The sequence below is a fragment of the Stegodyphus dumicola genome, chromosome 4 (genome assembly GCF_044657685.1).
Source record: "Stegodyphus dumicola isolate Sdum_Otavi_A_Nest chromosome 4, ASM4465768v1".
NCBI lineage: Eukaryota > Metazoa > Arthropoda > Arachnida > Araneae > Eresidae > Stegodyphus > Stegodyphus dumicola.
The window spans coordinates 149,613,594-149,634,735 of record NC_140771.1 but is presented as its reverse complement, the minus strand read 5'-3'; the positions used below and the strand labels follow the sequence as shown (position 1 = coordinate 149,634,735).

Here is a 21,142-nt window from a genome sequence, read left to right as displayed (position 1 = left end):
GAAGGGCTAAATACTATTTTTATTATTCAGTTTTTTTTTCAAATAATTTGCCAGAGATATAAATAATCTTGCATATTCTAATCTGCATTCCAAAAATACAAGTCCGCAAAATCGCTGATTAAAGTAGGGAGAAATTAAACATTTAGTATCTCTCTTTGTTTGCAGAAAAACTTTTAAAGATTTCTAAACTTTCATAAAACAATAAGTACTAAAAACAAAATGAATGCGAAGTGAACAAAAGCAAAATGTGTTTAAATTTGTAAAACCAAAATACTATTTAATTTACCATTTAAATACTATTAATTTCTATTTAAAATACTATTAATAATAAATTAAATATGTTCTGTTCTAAGTTTTAGCTTATTAACTAATAGTATTTTACTTTGTTTTTCCATGTAATAATTTTGATACTTGCATTTATTTTAACAATATGCCCCAAAATTATGCTCAAAGAAAGTATTATTATATATAAATAACACGTGCTCTTTCTTGCAAAAATAGTATTTCTAAGACCGAAAACAATATTTTATCATAAACCTTTATGAAACTTACGAAATTCCAAGGAATTTTGGAGAATTATATAAATTACTTTCGGAGAATTAAATTTTTAAAAGTGCGGATTGGCTCTAGACAAAATCCAGAAATTATGGTATTAGCCTTTATTCTTCCCGACTGTTTCATTGTAGGAAATATCTCACTTGTGAGAATTCTCTCAGTGTTATAGAAAAAAAAAATATTTCAAAAGATGGCAGAATATTAATTATCAAAGGAAAAAATGAATAATTGTATGATAGCATATGCCTGTTAATAAAAATAAGCTTGAATAGGAAGCATTACCTTTTACGTGTTAAGTAAGCCTAATTTGAAGATTTCGAGGACATCAAGAATTATAAATTCGAAACTTTGCCCACTTCTCAAGTTTGTTGCTCTGTTGAAAATTATAAACATTTGCATGCTGTTTAAAATATCTTTGTTTTTAAAGTTTTGTCACTGTTAGATGTGTTGTCCTCTTATTTCAGAAAGGGAAATAAATGTTTTCTTAAGAATACTTCACAAACTGTTTAATGACAATGTTAATTACAATTCATGCTCAATAAACTAATAAATCTGTGTTTTTCTTGTTAGAAATGTGTCAGAGTTGCATAAGTTAAACGTAACTTAAGTTCGTGTTAAATGCATTAAATGTCTAGATGGAAGCATTAGATCATATGCAATTCTCATATGAATGACAACAGTAAAATGAGATCTTATTTTAGATTGTGCTTTGAGTCAAAATAAATACCGCTTCAGGTTACCAAAACGTAGCCTTAAAATCCTTGGTTCGCCTGAGTAATAATGATTAAAAACGTTATGCTGTTTCAGAACCATATGGTGAAGACGCAGTGTTTCTGTTACAGCATTTCGATGTTTAAGGACTATTCCTAAAGCAAACAACCAAGCGAGAAGGAAAGTAGTATGGTATACGACCATGTTCGCTGAACTCTGCAGTATTACTTTTCAGCTTTGATGAAACTTCAAGATTTCTTCTGGAACATTTTACTTCGGTGCCTTCAGCAGAATGCATGGGTTCATATAGGAAGTATTGTGAAATAGCATTTTATTAGAAATAATAAGTCATGTGTTTCAAATCCATTATGTAGCTCATAATTGGTATTATGAGTCTTCTCTCCCTCGAATTCCTCGTCGCCTATTGATAAGATGCTTTCCTATGTTATTTAGTCCGTACAATATATGCGAAATCAAGCTTAAAGTACATCATAGCGTTTGGCGCAGAATAGCAAGTCTAATATGTGAAAAAATTCTTTAGAGAAAATTTAATCATTTAAGAAAAGATTTTAAATAAAATTCATTCCGAAAAAATTCATTCTGCTGCTTTATTAAACAGCCTAAATTATTTAGGTTTTCAAACATCTAAAATATTTAGTTCTGCTAGAAGAATGCAACTCCTGACTTCAAAACCTTTTGGAACCATGGCGTAGTAAAAGTTACGCGCTAGTTCGCGATCAATCTAGGAAGCTACCACAGAGCTTAAAACGTTTGAAGTTCTTTAAAATGTTTCCGTAGTGTCAAAGCAATTGATAGAAATTTGAGGGTTGACTGATCATGCCTTATTAGCATTTTAAACCATTGAGATACACAGAAAAAAATATTTCAAAGCATATGACGTTACTGAAATGTTTACCTACTTTAGAGGTAACCATATAAAATTACTGCTAATAAGTAGTCTGTGTCTTTTCATTTTTCATGAATGTTTACTTTCCATTTCTTTTATGAATAACAATTCACTCATGCATTCATAGAAACTTACAGTTCCCATTCCTAAATGGGAACGTATTTCCCTTTCGTAAACAACATTTTTATTCTTTGTTTCTGGAAGAGCAGTTTTTTCTTTCTATTTGAATAGAATAAGGTTTTTAATTATGAATATTCCTGTACTGTTTATTTGTGCTCTTGGAAATGAATTTTTCATATTTTTCTTGATCTTTGAAATCATTTATTTTTCTGTTTACCTAAGCTGATGTTTAGCATGAAACATACAATTTATTTTAAAGTTTTCCTTTTCTCTTTAATGTTGAACATTCTTGTTCCTGATGTTAATTATATCTATTACTTTTTACCACAATTTAACTTCCAAACATAACGTTCCAAAATAAAAGTTGAGCAATTTCGTTGGGTATTATTGATATGTATGCATACATATATTGTTCTAAAAATATAATTAGCATAGATGTTGACGCATAACGAAGAGCAAATTTGCGTTTCGAGACAAATTAAATATTCATTTTCATCTCATCGATTTCTCATTTATTGATATCTGTGGCAATAATTCACTTGGCATTCTAATCAGCTTTCTTACAAGAAGCGAAGCTGCAAACAGCAGTCTATCTATGCTGAGGTTTAAAAAGTAAGTGCTTATTATCTAACATGCAAATTGATTAGGTGAAAGGTTTTCGGTACTGGAAATTTTGGGTTTAACTACGTGCTCATCGTTATGTAATAATCCTATGATGTGGATTAATTTAGAAATGGTGCTTTCCAGAAGACGTTATTAAGCAATTGCAATTTTTAGGACTAACAGGGAAAATATCCAAGTGAAAAAACTAAGGGGCTGTTGCTAATTTAAGTTATAATTTTGATTTAAATATATTTTATCCCTCACATACAAAGACACACGCATCAATACATATGATATATATATATATATATATATATATATGTGTGTGTGTGTGTGTGTAAGATAAAAAACATCCAAATCAGCTTTATAACTTAATTAAGATCTTAAATTATCATATATCATTTGGGTGTCTCCTCTCTGTATTCTAACAATCGAAAGAACTTTTCTGGACTACGCCATTCCTAGATCAGTCTGTGTCACATGGCTTGCGAGACAGTCGAAAATCTCCCCGATGCTCTGCTTGATGTCTCCCGTATTAATCTGTGTATATGAAAAATTATTGTAAGTGCAATCAAAAAGTATATTGTCTACGAAGAGCGATTCTAAGGTGCTTAGAAATAAAGATGGTAATTAGCTGAACTTGGATTATGTCAACATCGTTTTCTTGCCTTTCCACTCGACTATCGAAAGCTGTCGTAAGTTCCAGTGGTATGTGCGTATTTACAACATTACATATATATCATACATCTGAGATTATTAGACTGTTCATTTGCGATCTTATCTCCTTCTCTTTGGAAATAAAAACTTGTATTTGACACTAAGTACTTATAATGAAAAAAGATATAAAAAATTTTGTGGAGTTTATATACGACATAGGATCAATAATGCAGCAGACATATTTTATTAGAGCGCTATTAACAATTAAAGTGAATCTTAATTATTAACGTTTACCATGAATTTTTGGGGGTATTTAATTACTGTCTATACGGCATAGCTAAAAAGAATTCCGTAATGCTAGCAGTATTACATTTTGAAAAGCATTATACAGACAAGAGTTTAAAAATTCTAATTGAAAGTTACTTCAATTTAAGATGCGACTTTTAATTAGAATTTTTAAAATAGTGTCTGTATAATGCTTTTCAAAATGTAAAACTTTTTCTTTTCTTTTCTTCTTCTTTCTGTGTATGTATGTGTGTGAGTGTGCACGTATCTGTGTTGATAAGAACTGCAACTTCATGTTTTTAAAAGAACTGAAAGGTTTTGCATATGTTTTTATTGTATTTCATTCCTAAATTCAAAATAATCCTCTTACTTCTTAATCTGTTAATGAGAAAATACATGAGCCTTGAAGTTGGCAGGAAATGTTCCTTCCAACATGTTAACTTAAATAAATGTCTTATGTTTACTATATTTCCTCGAATCAAAGGTGTATTTTTTCATACAATTTACTATGAAAACAAAGTTCGTAGAATAGATTAATAATTTAGATGGATATCTTATTGAAATTATTAATCGATCACAGATTTTAATATGTGATTCCATTCATTTTATTGTCTTAGAACTGACATTTTTCTTTTCTTTTCTTCTTCTATGTATGTGTGTGTGCATGTATCTGTGTTGATAAGAACTGCAACTGAGGAAGGCATCCTAAAATTTAAGAAGTACAGTAATTATTGTAGCATCTGAATTTTTTGTAATAGTGTCGCGATAATTTGCTTTGTTTGAATTTTTAACACATTGCATTTGCATTTTTCATGGGTTCGGGTAACTTTTACGAACTGAATTTTTTATGCTTTTGTGTGACACTACCATTCTTTTTCAAGCGTTTTAAAGCAAAACACATTTAAAAATTTCGCTTTAGAAACAAGACTATGGAAAAAAAATTAAGCTTTTGCATTTTCAAGGGCGAGGTGGTTTGTTTGCATTTTCATTTCACAATGTTACTAGAAATGTATCACTTAATCTTCGCATAAAGTGCTTTTGTATACAATTGTGTCTCTATATTTATTAAATTTATAAATGTAATAGGGTTAAAATTTAAAAAGTAATTAATCTTCCAGTTTTGATTTTATATAAATATGATTTCTCTCCTTGAGTGCCTAATTTCTCTGAACAGGTTGATTAGAATTCCGAGAAAATTTAATGAATTGTACAAACTCTACATTTCTATAACATGGCTAGTTATTGTGCTTGCGGGATTGGAACTTACAGAGTCTCACCTTTTTGGGAAACGTGCATTAATTCGAGACTCTAGATGGATCTAAGCGACATATCACTGTGTCCAGTAAGAATACAAAGAAAGGTAAGAAGGGTGTAAAAGACCCTTTTATTAAGAATTCAAATTGTGAACAGAAAGCACTTCTTGTGTTTACAAACCAGCCAACATTTATGGTGTAACTCAAAAAGTAATGAATTCAAACTAAAACTAAGTTAAGTCTTAAATTTGCCAAAGGCTACTCATAAAAAGTAACTCGCATGTAGACTAAATTCTATATAGGCGTGACAAGCCCTATTTGCAAGAATTAAGCAATACCGAAGACAGACTACTATCGTAGAATTTCAGCTGGTAGAGCAGCCTTCAGCAGTCGGAACCCGCTCTGATTAAACAATCCAAATCTTACCTTTAAATACTATCTCTTTCGACCTCATTTGAATACGCGCGAACTAAAATGAGCATTCTGGCAGGAAAAAGAAATTGAGAACGACATTAAAGATACTAAAAATAGAATAACTGGTTAGATAAAATAAATGAATAGTTTACAAACTTTTAAAATTATAATTAAGTTTGAAATCGTATAAAAATTTTGACTCGCCAGTCTTCATTCTCTCAAATAAAATAATTATGCATGCAGTACTGTATATATATTATATATATAATTTTGCATAATTGTAAGGTATTTTCTCCCTCTTTAACATATGCTCTCGTGGTGTAATTGAAAAGTAAGTCCGGCTAGCAATCTAATGATCTGAGTTCGAATCCCGGTAAGGTTACTGCGCAATCTCCTGCTCTGAAATAAAATACCTTATGGACCTTTCTTTATTAACATTAGGAAATTAATGTGCATTTACAGGATTAGAACCTAACTATATTCATAAACTTATATTTTTCTAAACTATAATTTTATTACTTGCGCGCTTGATTTCCCGGAAAATGAACAACTTTTTGCTTCTAGCATAAATTTTTAGAAAATGAAGTTTAATTTTATAATAAAAAAATAATATACTTTGCATTCTCAAATTAAAAAATATATATATTATTTAAAGCAATATTATTTTTGAAAATTAACGCTGATTTTTGTTGTTTGACCTGTGAATTAGCAATATTATTAGGTTTTTATTAATAAAGGTTATTTTGATTGCGAACTATTTTTCTAATTTGTGAACAAAAATTAGGTAAAAATAGTGATTTATTCCATCCTCGGTTCCTGGGCGCAATACCGGATTAAGATTTTATGTCGAGCGCAAAGGGACTATATTATTTTTATTTTTATTTAAAATATTTTAACATATGCCACATAAAGTAAAAGTAAAAAAAAATACTGTGCAAAGTATATCGAAATACGTATGCAAAATTTCCCGATCGGAGCTCATTATTTAATCAGACACTGAGATTAAAAAATATGTAAAATGTTCAGAATATGTTGATATTTTAAAGGTACTTCTGTTACAGACTGTTTGCTACATGATCCTTGAATATATGCGCATTCTTTTCCGAAAATCTGATTTTTAAATCGCTGCAAACAAATTTCCGTCGTTCATAATGAATTCGATGCTCAGGTGTTAGAATGTTTTGCAATCACAAACCCGTCTCCCTTCTGTTCCTTCAAAGAAATAATACGTTAACCCTTCAAAATCTTCGCCTCTCTTCCTAGTTTCCTCTCTCTTCCACGAGCCCGAGGCATTCAAATCCATCCCATCACTCCTGGCCGCTACTATATTTATTTAGAAACCGAAGGTTCGTGCAATTTCCGATTGGAGGAGAATTCATTTTGCAGCCGGTCGGCCCTCCTTGCATCAGGATTGCGTGAAAGTCTTCCAATTTGCACGAAGATCAGACGTCCCCCAACGTAATGGAATGGGATGGAGTTTATTAACCTCTGGGAAAATGACAGAATGTCCTGCGGACCCTGTCACATAGCTGTGGCATGTATAATAAGCCTTATTAAAGTAGGAATTATAAATACCATAACTGTTCCTGTAAATGGTTCACTAGTATTCCATCATAGGAAAGTCTGTATCTTCAGAAATTCGATTTCCTCAAAGTTATAGTAACCCCAAATTTGTTTCTAGTCTTTAATCAAACATTAGATTGGTGTTCAAAATTTGCATGTCTCAGGAAAGTTAGAACTAAGAAACATATTACTTGGGTGTTATTTATTCACTTCATGCTTAAGTATTACCTGTTAATGTGAAATGGCTTTATTATTGTACGCAAAAAGTTACTAGAATGTTACTGAATTTTGCATAAATGGCCTGAAAAGTTAAAGTAAATTATCACAATAATTATACGTATATTTAAAAAATCAAGCCTGATTTGTGCATTAAGATATATTTCAAAGTATAATCACGCTTATATCTATTCCATCTGATGGATTATGAAGACCAAAATTTCATGATATATGTGTACCTGGATGCAATCGATTTTACTTACTATGAAGTTTCATTTTGATTTCGTAACAATGTAAATGGTTTATGTAATGAAAATTTTTTTATTTCAATTTATTATTTGTTTAATTTATTTTCAAACAGGCATTGTAATAAAATAATAGCTAATGTTTCATTAGTTGAAAATAATTTAAGGAACTCACCCTGTCACCCTGAAAATTTTTACGTCGATGCAGAGTAAAATTGCGCCTCTAAGTTTTAAGCAAAATATTTTGAGTTTTTTAAAATGTTGTAGGTGTAAAATTCAACCCTCAGTAAAATATGAAATGTACATATCATAATTTTGACACAATATTTTTGGTTTAAAAACTACATAATTCACCTCTTTTTATTCTTAAGTAATTTCTTTCAGAAAGCATCGTTAAAGCTAGACTCCCGCCTCCTTAACATTCTCAATTTTTGGTAAAAAAAAAGCAATAAAAGCAATGCAAATTCAAATAATATGCCACTTGATATGTTGTAACGAGCGTGTTCACAGAGCTAAACGTGACAGATATGCAGATGTATGAAGCATCCAAGACGGTAAAGTGTAGCCAACATGTATTACAAGTATTTTGCCTTTCCTTGTCGATCTCGAACACCGTATAATAATACGTAAAATATTCTTCATAGCTAATACGTTGTGTTAATGAATATTACCTGAAAGATTTAACACTAATTTAATTAATAATCTCAAGTTAAATTAAAGAATTAGAAAAAATCACCAAAAATATTTTTGCTCAATGTCTACTACAGTTTAACGGCGGATCCGCCATGGATTTACATAGATTTAATTTAACTGTAAATTTTCTTTTACCTCTATTTAGAATAATATATACTTCCGAGGTCGGGTGGAATATATTTTCATTACGTTTTGCTTTGTTTGTCAATGTGTATTTATTAAACCTTCTCATAAGACATTTCATTCTTCTGTTTATTCATGTTTGGCTAAAAGTAATACGCATTTTTTTTTTCTTCTCAGAGCAGTGAATTGCCAGTCGACAGAGAATTGCTTTAATAATGCGAGTAATAATAAAGCAATGAAGTATTATCTCTATCAAATAGCATTACATGTCTAAGAAATTTAAGAAGTTCTCTTTAAATGAAGCAATGTAATAAGCTCTAGGTGTCTTTGTCACTATTTCCGTGACCTGATTCATCAGCGTGTCATTTACATAGAAATGAGCTCGAGATACCATGCATCTGTCAGCACTTAAAGTTGGCAGGCCGTGAGCTTACCCCTCCTCCAAGCAAAGCAAATATGCCAGTTCATTTTACCAGCCTGGAAAATGATTAAATATTCATTTCCAAAAGACTAAACAAAACGAGTTTCCGTATACGAAGGATATTACTTTGTACGGTTGTCTGTGGAAGGCTTTAATATGCAGCAGATGGAGTACGGATCATTCCCAAGTTAAATGATATATCTGGGTAAATGATTTTAAGTATATCAAACGAAAAAAGAAAGTTAAAATTCTCGAATTGTCTTTTTCCTGTTTGAAAAAGGCACATAAAGCTGTTTCATGCCTGAAACTCCCATGAGTTTTAATTATATTGCATGATTTGTGTAAATTTGTTCTGGCGAACTCCTTTTTTCATTTAAAATAAAATATGTTAAACTGCTGCAAAATTCCTTATAAAGTTTGATCTTCTTAGCATTCATAAACTAGATCTAAGCTTTAAGTAGACTGACCGCAACTTATCGTTAATCTTAAAGTAACAACTGAAACTTGAGAAGGGTGTATTGTAACTAACTTTATTGTAACTAACATAGAAGAGATTGCGCATCTGATGCTCACACACTCAGCCAACTCTTCTGGAGAGAAAATTTAAAATAACAGTCAAATGTAACTTATATTTAAATACGTTAGTAATCAGAGACTACACAACTAAGTTTAACCCGAAGTTGGCTTACAAACTAAGCAGCGTAGATATCGAAACACCGGCAAATATAACAAAACTTCGAATAATACAATCTTAACTGAGTTAGAAGAAACCTAGTAATGTGGCCCCGAGAGATAGAAACACGCTCAATATTAGAAGCTAACAACCTCAGTTTAAATATTCAGTTTAATTTGCATTCTGTCTGGGAAACGAAGGAAGAAGCAACAGTAAAGATCCAAAACATAAAATAACTGGTTAACAAAAAATAATTAGAATCTTAAATCCTATTTTGGGGAATTAATAGACATATGTAAAGAGATATTGGTAACAGTTGAAATAAAGAATCAAATTATGTTGCTAAAAGACTATAGGTAAGAGGAGGAGTTCATCAAAGAATTGTGTCACTAAGTTCCGAAATGGAAGATATATATTTCCATTTAAAATTTCAAAGGCGACTGAAGACTTCCTATTTTAGGACTGTTTTAGGACCTACAAGTATTAAATCTCTAATATACTAAATAGACGAAGACGAATCTTGACAAGCATGTTTATCTTGGTAATATTGGTTCCAAAATTCTTTCGCTTAAAAGCATTTTACGACATTTTGCCTCCTCATCTCTGGATTATAATCTTAGCTAAAATGCATAATAATGATATAAAACTGAGAACAATAAATATAAATTTTTAGCGTTAATTAATATCATTCTCATATCGTGTATAAGGCTACAATACGTAGAAACTAGCAATTAAATGGAAATAATTTGGATAAATGAGTAAACATTTTCTTAAGTGCACAGCAAATTCTCAACTCAAAGTCTGCAAAACATATTTTTCCGAAACATTATGAATATGAAATTATTTCTGACTCAAGGAGCAGCAGCATTACGTGCTAAACTGCTATCGATAAAGGCGTCTGAGTTGTTAATAATTTTAATACTTCCATAAAAGAATAGAATATAAATGCAGATTTTAAGAAATGTCCAATAAGTGTTTCGGAGTAGTATTCTTTGAATGAGGTTGTATGCGAAATTAATAGTCTGGAATATATTTCATTCAGTGAGGTATGCGAAGCATGTGAAGAAATATGAGTGAGTAAAGCTATAAAATTTCGTTAGCATCTTTCACAAATTTATTGAGCAAAAGCTAAAATAAAATGTATAATTAATTCATTGTTGGGTTTTAATTTTCAATAATATTTTTGAAATGAAATTTATTTCACTTTTAGATTTCCTTATAATTCATTTAGTAAATCAGAAGTAAACTTTTTTGATTGAAAGATTATTACCATTGTTAATTCTTTTAGATATTCCATATCTTTCTAAAAATACTTCATTGAATGATTTGTTATAAGATCTAACATTCTATTAACAAGACATTTTATTTTAAGGAGTTAAACGTTTTCCTGCTTGCTTAAATTCTACTATTTCTCCAAAGGGTACCCATTTAAAATCCTTCCGATTATTTAATTTCATTAAGGAGCCTTTGAAAATTGAATCGCAGCTGGGAGATAGAGCCCCAAAATTCATTCACAATCTTTTTTGTAGACTTTGCTAATGTCCAAAATTATTCATGAAATGCTGGCTTATTTCACTTTCCGACGTATTTTTGATTCACTGGAAAGCGTTCATGAACCGTATGATGCGATACTACTAAAATTTGCATTAACTGTCTTTACAAAACAAGAATATTTACAGAATCCTGGATTTCGGATTATAGCCTGAAGCCGAATTTAGTATTGAAATATTATTAGTATTTTCCGGCAAAATCCGTGAAGTCTTGCCACTTAAAAATGCAACTAAAGAATATGTCTGAATTATTGAAAAATTCTTCACTCCATTAAAAGCAATAAAGTTTCACTACTTTCAACTGATAGTTATTTAAAGCTTAAGAATATTTAATTCCTTTTAAATCACGTAATGCACTAAACTCATTTTTATTTAAAAGTATACCAGAGTTAAATATGCATTTCAAAATGCAGACTTACAGCGCCTTCCAAATGATATACAAATCTGTTTTAATTATTATAATAATAATTGTATCCAAACATAACTGCTTCGAAACACTCTCGAATAAGCATGCATGCCAAAATGTAATATGCTGTTCTGGAAAGAAGCTCTTGCAGTGAGGAATATGATTCGAAAGCTTGTGACTGAGCGCTAAAATATCTGTTACAGCTCCCACAAACTCTGCATCTGAACACAAAATAAAATGAATAGATTTCATTCATCGGTGTCATTAAGAGATCATTTCAGTAGTGGATTTAAAAAAAAATCCATGTAAATACACAGACTCCATTGCAGTCGTAAAATTATTCCATACAGTAATAAAATTCATTACCATCTTCATATTAAAATTCACAACTGATTTCATGATTCATGATTTTGACTTGAGAGACAGCATAGATCCACATATGCCCATATATTATTTTTTTATCCTTCCGAAATAAAGCTGCGTCTTATCTGCATGTTTTATTGCACCCAGCTTTCTATATAGGTATTTTTTTATAGCAAACTCATTATGTACCAGCTCATGGACTATTCTAGAATACTTCTGCAGTTTTAAATTCTACATAAAGACAATTACATGTGCGGAAACTGGAAGACGACAAAGAATTGCCTAACCACAGTTCCCTTACATCAAGACATTATTTTCATTTTCCCTATTCAAATCAACGAGCGTATCTTAGATATAATTTAAAAGAAAAGCTCTCAAAGCAGCGATATTCATGATCATGAAAATTCTTTTTCAGTATGATCAAAGTCTTTGTGCAGTAATGTAGTCTGAATATTTATACTTGTCTATTTTTCGCATTCACACATGCGAAATTGCAGCCACGTTAGTATCCAGATTACATCCCGCATCACAGTATTGAGAGCAATGACAAATAATCCATGTAAGTAACGTAGTCTATAGAAGGGAAGGTGAGGAAATATTTGTCTAACCGGCTATAACAAAGTACCTGTATGCCCATCTGTTAACTATAGGAAGTTTAGGCGCCAACTTTTACACCATGTATGTTATGCAGTTACGCTGTTTATTAATATAGATTATACATTCCCTAACAATCTTGTCTCTTCTGTGATGTGAAACCCATCTGCCGTGCTACTTAATCTGGAACATAAAGAAATGAAAATCTTAATCTGAAAAGTAACTGATTTGCGAGTACAATAGATGCTGCCCATATCATTCGATGTTCAATAGTCTCCTACTCACCTGTGCTGTATATACTGCTTAAATTTGATCTTACTGAAATTCGTAAAAGTTTCAGCTTTCAAATTCTGTATTTTACCCGCTGCAAACATTAATATACCTCCTTTATTATCTACACACATTTTTTATTCTTCACATTCAATGTCAAATGTAGTTTCGTAGCTAGAAACTACTTCATTTCAACAACATACCATTGAAAACAGATTTATATACCATAAAATAAGCCTAAAAAGCACTGATTAAACACTTCGAAAGAAATCTTTCCTATATGTTTTTGTTTTCAGTTTGCAGGTTTCGATCGCTAGCAAAATAGAAAGTATTGCCACGTGACGAAAAATATTAGTTGTTTACCATATGCGCCAGCGATCCTCTGAAACATATGAGTCTGGAAATAACTAAATCTTTTCTACATTAAATGAATGAATAGTTTGTACACGGCGTGAATCTACATTCTATTCATACCGTTTTCCCCCACCATTTGAATTTGCCATTTCGAACAGTTAATAAATTTTTACATTAAAAAATGTAAAAATTTATATTCTATTTTTTAAATTTTGGAGGACTATTTTTTAAACTGATAGACCTATCTTAGTCTAATCACTTGTAAACTGAAATATACACATCAAGATCAAATTGTAGTTTCTTTTTAAACTTTATGATTTATATATTTTTATATTTTAACTATTTACTTTTTAAACTTTTGATGCTTTAACTGTATACTTTTCGAAGTTTCGTTACACTATTTTATCACTGCAGTTATTTTATTGATTTAGTTTATTTTCATTGTAGTATTTTTCCTCCAAGTTCGCCTATTTCCTAAAGTTAATACTATAGCGTATTGTAACCTGAACGATGATGGAAAGCGCATTCGGAAAGGCGATTATTGAAATTCTACTGAAAATATTTTTCTCCTTACATATTCAACGGAAGTTAGTATTTCCTTCAATAATTCTTTAGGGCAGAATTAACTGAGAAAAAAAAACGTTAACTGTTTCTTTTTCTACAGTACTATCATTTGTGTACACTACGCATATAAGAATAATTCAACCTTGAATCTGTTACGCTCTTCCTCAAAAAGTTTCGTGTACATATTTCACAGGAATGTAATTAATTTTGATATTAAGTATTGTCCATAATTTAATCAAAACTTTCCTTTTGTATTTGGTAGTAAATATTGAATAAATTGGCATAAATAACTAGCAGTTTTAAGCTGTGTCGTATTATTTCCATGAGAGATAACTGTCTTTAACCAAGGGAAAAAAAGAAATGTTTACGAGAGGAGACAAGTAATTTCAATATACTGAGGCAAACCACAATCTTATGCCTCAAAATTCATAAAAAGTAAATATATTTAGTGCTTAACTCTTAAATTCTACTGATTATAATAAAATAGACCTATTTTTAATGGTACGATAAAGGTGAGTGCAGTCGAATGACTGCGCGACAAAGCCACAAAGAGCTCAGAAGTTGAAGCCACATAAAAATCATCGACCTTAGGAAGTGAGCAGAAATTGCAGAGTTTGATGCTAATTAGCAACAAAAAAAATCCTGTAGAAGTAATGAAATTAAAAAAATTGTATGAAAGAACCATTCTAAGAAAAAAATGCATTGCAATAAACATTAATGGCTACAGTAATACTAAGAACATACAGAAAATAGTGTTGAACTGTTGAAAGGCTCTCGGAATACGCCCACTGATCTTATTTATTGTATATCAAAATCTTCGCTACTACATATACGAGCATCTGCAGTAAATTCACTCCCAAAAGAAATGCTTAACACCTCTTATTTTCAAGTGTTTTAATGCACATAGAGTGTATAATATCTATTTCTGTAAACGTATTAGTGCATGGCTGATATATTGATGAACTCTGGGTTCTTACCTTTGAGTTTAAGAACTTGCTTTCGTTTATAAGCCTCGAAACCTAATCACAGTATGAAAACTGCACCCAACTCCCCCCCAAATGACCTAGCTACTGATTTTGGTCAACGCACCCTTATGGAACCAGTGGAGTCACTCTTATACAGAATATTTCAACGTTCGGAATATCACACAAACATCTTTAGATGTTTTGTCTAGCATGTCACAGATTTTGTTTCCTTGCTGGTAAAATTAATATTTTAGAGTCACAACATAGCACGTCGCATAGATCAGCGATTGTCAATCCTTAGAACTTCACCGATCACTACATATATAATTTTATATTTGGCGGACCACTATAATATGAATTAAAAAAAACCTTAAATAACACCTTAAAAACAGCATCTCAATACGCAAAAACAATATTCAACTTTCCAATACATCTAATTCTAATTTTCATTTGTAAGTATAATTTTCGAAACATTTGGCGTTCTGCAGCATGCCTTTATGGAAATTCAGGCTACGCCCCTGATTATGAGTAATAATTAAAACATTATTAACATCTCACTGATATTTCGTTCATATTGAAAAATTATATGAAAAGTACAAAAATCATACCTTCTTTTACAGAAACCTTCACATTTCCATATCGCTGAAAAGGAACTTCATGAAAAGCAAGAATAAACCAAAAAACGCAAAGCAATATCAATAAACTGAAAGTGTTATGCCGCCAATTTTTAATTATTGTAAACATAATAATCATCGCATACTCTGCAATGCCGGCATCGATCAACAGTTAGACAAAAACGGAAATTTCCAGTGGCGCAATTATAAACAAGAATGCAGATGGTTCTCATAAAAATCCATCAAGTTGCCTTTTGACATGGAGGAAAAACTGTGTTATTAACGACTACAATAGCATGTGTTTGTAATGCAAAAGAAAAAAGAATTCCAGTTCGCGGTATTATTGATAACTGAAGCATATCCATGGACGCCAACTCTCGCTTTCAAATCTCGCTAGAGTCGCCTACAAAACTAGCTAAAAGACTGCTAAATTCAGAAGGAATTTTGCTAAAAGTAGTAGCTAAATTTTAAAAAAAAGTATCCATATTCGATAATAGGTTTCGTTACTCGTCATTTTTTAAACTGATTCTTCATAAAATTATAAATAATGTCCCAATTTTTCTGCGTACCATCAAAAACTTTTCACGGACCACCGGTTGGCGATCGCTGCTATTCCTTTTCTCTGATTTGTACAGTATGAAGAATATTTTCAAATTTCGTTCTAACTTCCATATTCTCAATTTATTGATCGTCTTACTCAAATTAAAATCCTCTTACTCAGCATTTGTGGGATAAAATAGAAGAAAATGTTCGATTTGAGGCCACTCAACTAAGTAATAAATTCTATGGCAGTCAGATTAGGGTACGGATTTGGTGCATTTGCTGGAAGAACATTTTGGATTTTGTCTAAAGTTTTCTTACGTTACTTACTGCCTCTACAGAAAATCAAATAATTAGCTGAGTAAAAAGCGCTTCATGCCACGCAAAATACTTATAAAAATTCTGGATTCTGCATTTCATCGAACAAGATTGGTGTTGAAAGGTCTCGGTTCGTAATAGACCAGATTTTACAAAATCGTAAAAGATTCTGTTTGATATAATAAGGAATGATATTTTTTTGTTCAGTTATAATTTGCGATAACATATTGAATTACTTCATATATCTGCTGTGTATACTGTACTGTTTTATACAATACTTTTCTTCAAATACAATATCAATATTTTTCTTCAAAGAAATTTTACTGCAAAATTTACTAGTTGATGAAATTATAGCTCTGTTTGAAATCAATACATAAATGTACTATACATTTAAGAAGAGATATATAGTGTTAACTGAGCCTGTCTTCCATGTCAGTGGTCGGGGTTAGAATATCGCATGAAACACAGACTTTTATTACTACCCAATATCTTAGCAAGACGAAGGTTGGGCAGCTTTAAAAACGTTCCGAGTTCTTTCGTGCAGACATCTCGCGAAGAAAAGAGAAAACTCCATCCACTACGGTATTCTATGTCAAAACTTACAGACATAGAATAAATGTACGGAAAGTTGTTAATTTGGTGCTGAATAATGATCAGTGATCTACTTTCCGTGCACTTAGTGAAACAATCCACTCTATCTGAGCAAGAGGATTCTGTTAAAATCCTCTTACTCAGATTCCTCGGATTCTTTAACAGAATCTCAGAATTACATCCATTCTTATAAAGAAATGAAACGCAAATATTTTTGCAAAGTTTTATATCAGTATCAAATCTGATTAATGAGGGCATACCTCAGAAATACTACTTTATATGTATTCGGATTCCTATTGGCATCTGAGCCGAGGAACTCTATTTCAAGCAGCAAAGCTGCTGCTGGGCAAAGAGAAAAGATATTCTAGCAATTGCTTCTTTAAACTGAAACTAAGATCTTTCAGCTTGAAGATGTCAACTACGGCCGAGCAGTAAGCTTCCTAAACTGTTGCACCTAACTCTGTGTGTCAGTTGTTCTGTCTGTGTGAAAACAAAGAAAGTAAGTTTGCTAAATACAGATAGTTGAATCCAGTTTCAGCAGTTTCCCGTAAACATCCTGCATGAAGGCATAAGTTTTCTTAGGCAGGTCAACCTCCTGAATTTTATCTTAATTAATTGACCAAACATCTACGTCCATGAGTTCATGATCAAATATAACATAAACGTCTTTTTGGTAAAATATGTTTCATTTTAATCAGTTTTAAGAATCTTTTGCATATCGGTTTTTTTATACGCTGAAATACAACTGTGCAATGAAATTTCTTCGCTTTAAATAAGGAAAAAAAAATCTATTCTCTAAACAATTTTATCTGCTTGCTCAAGTTCTGCTTTTGCAACTGCAGGTAAGATCTTTATCTTGTTGAAATCGATGCTTCGGTATATCCAGTTAATAATCGCGACGCTGAGACATTCGCTTGCATGTCTATCTTATATCCAAAGTCATCTCTCAATGCTGAAATTGAAATATTGGAAGTGCGCTCTTATACACAAAAATGATTACCTCAAAATCAACTACCGTGCACTTCTGCTGAAAGACGTGACTGCCGTACGGAAACTAATCAATAATTCAAGCCGAGATCGAACGCCCCCACCAAAGGAAGATAAAAATATTACAAAAGCGAAAAGAAAATACAAAGAAAAAGTTGGGTATTCCTGGCGGCTCTTATATGCGCTAAGAGTCACGCCCTGATTTATAATGGCATTATTCATAGCCCAGCCAAACAGGAATATCTTCCGCTCTTCGTCACGTGGTGGCGTTTGCGTCGCATATCAACACTCACCGAAGGCTTTCGCACCTTCGGGGATGTTGAGGGGCAGGGGTATGCAAGGAATAAATATGCAGAAAGGTGTAAAATAGTATTGGAGGGCTACGGTGATGTGCTATACAGCATTCTAAGATTTACTCTGCTTTGTGTGTAAGAATTTGGAAGATATAAAACAAAAACGCCTTCCTGGAGTTAACGAAAATTCCGAAAAACGCACATGAATTTATTAGTATGTTAATATTCATGGCATTTTAAACCGAACACTCCAACGTGAAGAGATTTTCGGTTGATGTTTTATAAAATATTTATTGCTTTCGTCTGCGGATTTAAGTGAATAGAGGGAAGTAAAAATGAAATTTTCAAATGTTAGAAGCATACAGTGTCAGGAGTTTCCAAATATACTTACAGGCAGTTTTTTTAAACATTTGCGTATGAATTTGCATTTGAAAATTTAAAATGATTTTTATATATACGTATAATATGTATATGCTGACAGTTTTTGCATTTCGAGAGTGCGATATTAGTATAATTTGCAAACATAAAATCAGACTTATAGAATTTGAGTAAATTTTTTCTAAAATGAAATTCTTGCAGTAATATAGATTCATTGTACATTTGCCTTACCAGAAACATCTGATGTGTACACCACATGACTTCCTTGTACGGAATATTAAATTATACGCATTTTTTTAAAATCATACGCACTTAAAGTATTGGATTGAATTAATCTTCTTCGCCGACAGCGCATAAACCACAGTAGAATAAATGTATTCTTTAAAATTAATTCTATTTGTTTACAATAGCGACATTCTGGCGCTAGGTTCACTTAATAGTATTATACTTCGTTCATATTATAGCTCAGAATGCACAAAATTTACATCATTTAAAGAATTATCTAATCGTTGCCACATGTTCTACTCAAATACTATAATAAAAAGCTTGAACGATGTATAAAAGAAATTAAGCAAACAAAACAAAAAAAGAAACAGTTTTTCACAGACGATTGAGTATTTCTCATTAAATTAATTCAGTTCTCACTTCGCGACAAGGCAAAAATACATAAAAACTCAAAATATCTGTATTAAAAATTACGAAGTAAATCTTAAACACTTATTTCCTCGAAACAAATTCAGAAAGGATTAAGCATGATTTAATTCGCAGCAATAAATGAAGGCGTTATCTTTGTTGTTGCGAAGCTAAGTTTCTCTAGATTGGCAACAAATCCACTATCCTGCTGTTTCAAATGTAAACAAGCAATGGCCGCCATCAAGAAAAGTATTAGGCTTAGCGGCATTTAAACAACTTTAAAATTGTTGATAATTCTAAAAATATTGCATAACAATTTGCTAAAGGCATAAAAACCTTAACCGGAAGATAAGAATAACATAATTCAATCATTTTTAAAGCAAACAATGTACAGTTTACAAACATATAAGAGTAAAGAAACTGAGATCACTGAGCCGGGTAACAAAGTGGATATATATATAAATATATTTATATACGTTTGGTCAAAATGGATATTTTCGTTGAAATATGCTGCCTGAAACTTTTCGCGATTACAATACTTCCTTTTTACTTCGTACAAGGAAGTAAAAAGAAACTTCACAAAACGGCCACATCATGAGATCACGGGTGAATCCAAGTTCAGAGAAGATTCGAAAATTCCTAGGTAGATGTATTAAGAACGTATTATTATTGGCTTTAGTGATTCAATAAACTTCTTTTCGTACGATAAGGACTAATATGTGATTCTTATTAAGGACCAAAATTTTTACAGCGACAACTGCAGAAAAATACATCTCTTAGTATGGCAAATCTTTATTGCAAACGCTTCAAATGGCTGAGAGGCGTCATATCCCTGGTAACAGAAAATGATATGATCGGAAGCACTCATGTTGGTACTAGGAGAGACTGGTTAAAAGTAGTTAGTGGTAGTGTCCTCAGGCACGGTGGCCTCAAAATTTTATAGAAGCTGAAATCACTTAAAAAGTGCAGAAATGGGTATCTATTTTACAACTGTATACAACGAATCTAGATTTGTTTTAAAATATTATTTTGAAATAATGCATACTAAACAACCAGTTACATAATATTTTGTTTCCTATTTCAGCAGGTACATACAGTAAATATGTGAATTTTCATTTCCCCTAAATATGCATGTGTCCTATAGGCATTAAAGTATGTACAATAAATGGAAAGATTAGAAAATGCAAAGTATTTTAGATTCCTATAAGAAAATCAAAAAATATTTTTGGATGTCAGTGTACAACGTACATGTGTAATTAACACTGTTGCATAACTTTTGTATAATTATTTCCAAATATACAACAATGTTAAAGAAATATTAAAGAAATTATTGTCTTTGAAGTTCGATTGCTTGCAATAGAAAAGGAAACACGCCAATACAAAATATTTATGTAGGGAAAACAACAATCTCATTTATAGTTTGAACAGAATTCTTTGGATTTCGATGGCGATCAGTACACAGGTCTCTCTTTTTCAGGTGCAGAAAAGGGTCAGCAAAATGGGAGAACCAATTACCGTTTCTGTACCGAACTATTTAATCAGTAACATTAATCCCAGACTAATCCTTTCTAACGCTTTTAGAATTCTAATATTTTCTTTATCATGTGTCATTACTATTTCCCTTGACAGATGGCGATACACTGGTGTTTGCTTTGCTCCACCCATTGTTTTCAATATCAAAACGATTGTTACTCCTCTCATTTTGCAAAAATATTTTGTTCCTGAAGAAGAAGGACCTATATCGGATAACCTTTGGAATTTATAACGTTTTATCTGCTGTATCAAGATCTGCTGTAAAATAACTTTGCTTTTTGCCTAATTTAAAATTGGAATATCTTCTTTTTGAGAAGTCTCTATCTGTTACTTTAGACTTATGTGTATATGTAATTAACACAATAGTAATGGAACAAATAGTTTTTTTTTTTAATTTTTTTCAGTTAGTTTTCATAATTTCAAAAATGAGACATATATTTTAGAGATTTAGAGAGAAAGTTTTGCAACACTTTTTTCCCTGCTGATTCAAATAAAAATATGCCAATATTTTTTTTTCGGAGCGGCTGACACTTACTTAATAAGTGCAAGAAATATTTTCTTCAGTTAAGAATATAAAAAATAATATGTTGCACCTTATATTTTCAACTATCTCTCATTTGATGAAGATAGCATTTTGGTAATGCGTCAAAAATACGCAATTTAACTGTCTCCTAAAACATTAGCTATCATTACATAGCAGTGACAAAAGAAAAGTTACAGCATTTAGAAGAAATTCAATTATTGAGAATT

At 31.4% G+C, this 21,142-nt stretch overlaps 1 protein-coding gene across 1 annotated transcript in view; it reads left to right on the top strand.

The window, feature by feature from the left end:
• Nucleotides 1–21,142, top strand: part of LOC118186611 (titin-like) — a gene marked incomplete at its 5' end in the record, with an annotated part of 688,688 nt that overhangs the window by 602,182 nt on the left and 65,364 nt on the right. The gene's annotated exons all lie outside the window — the stretch shown is intronic.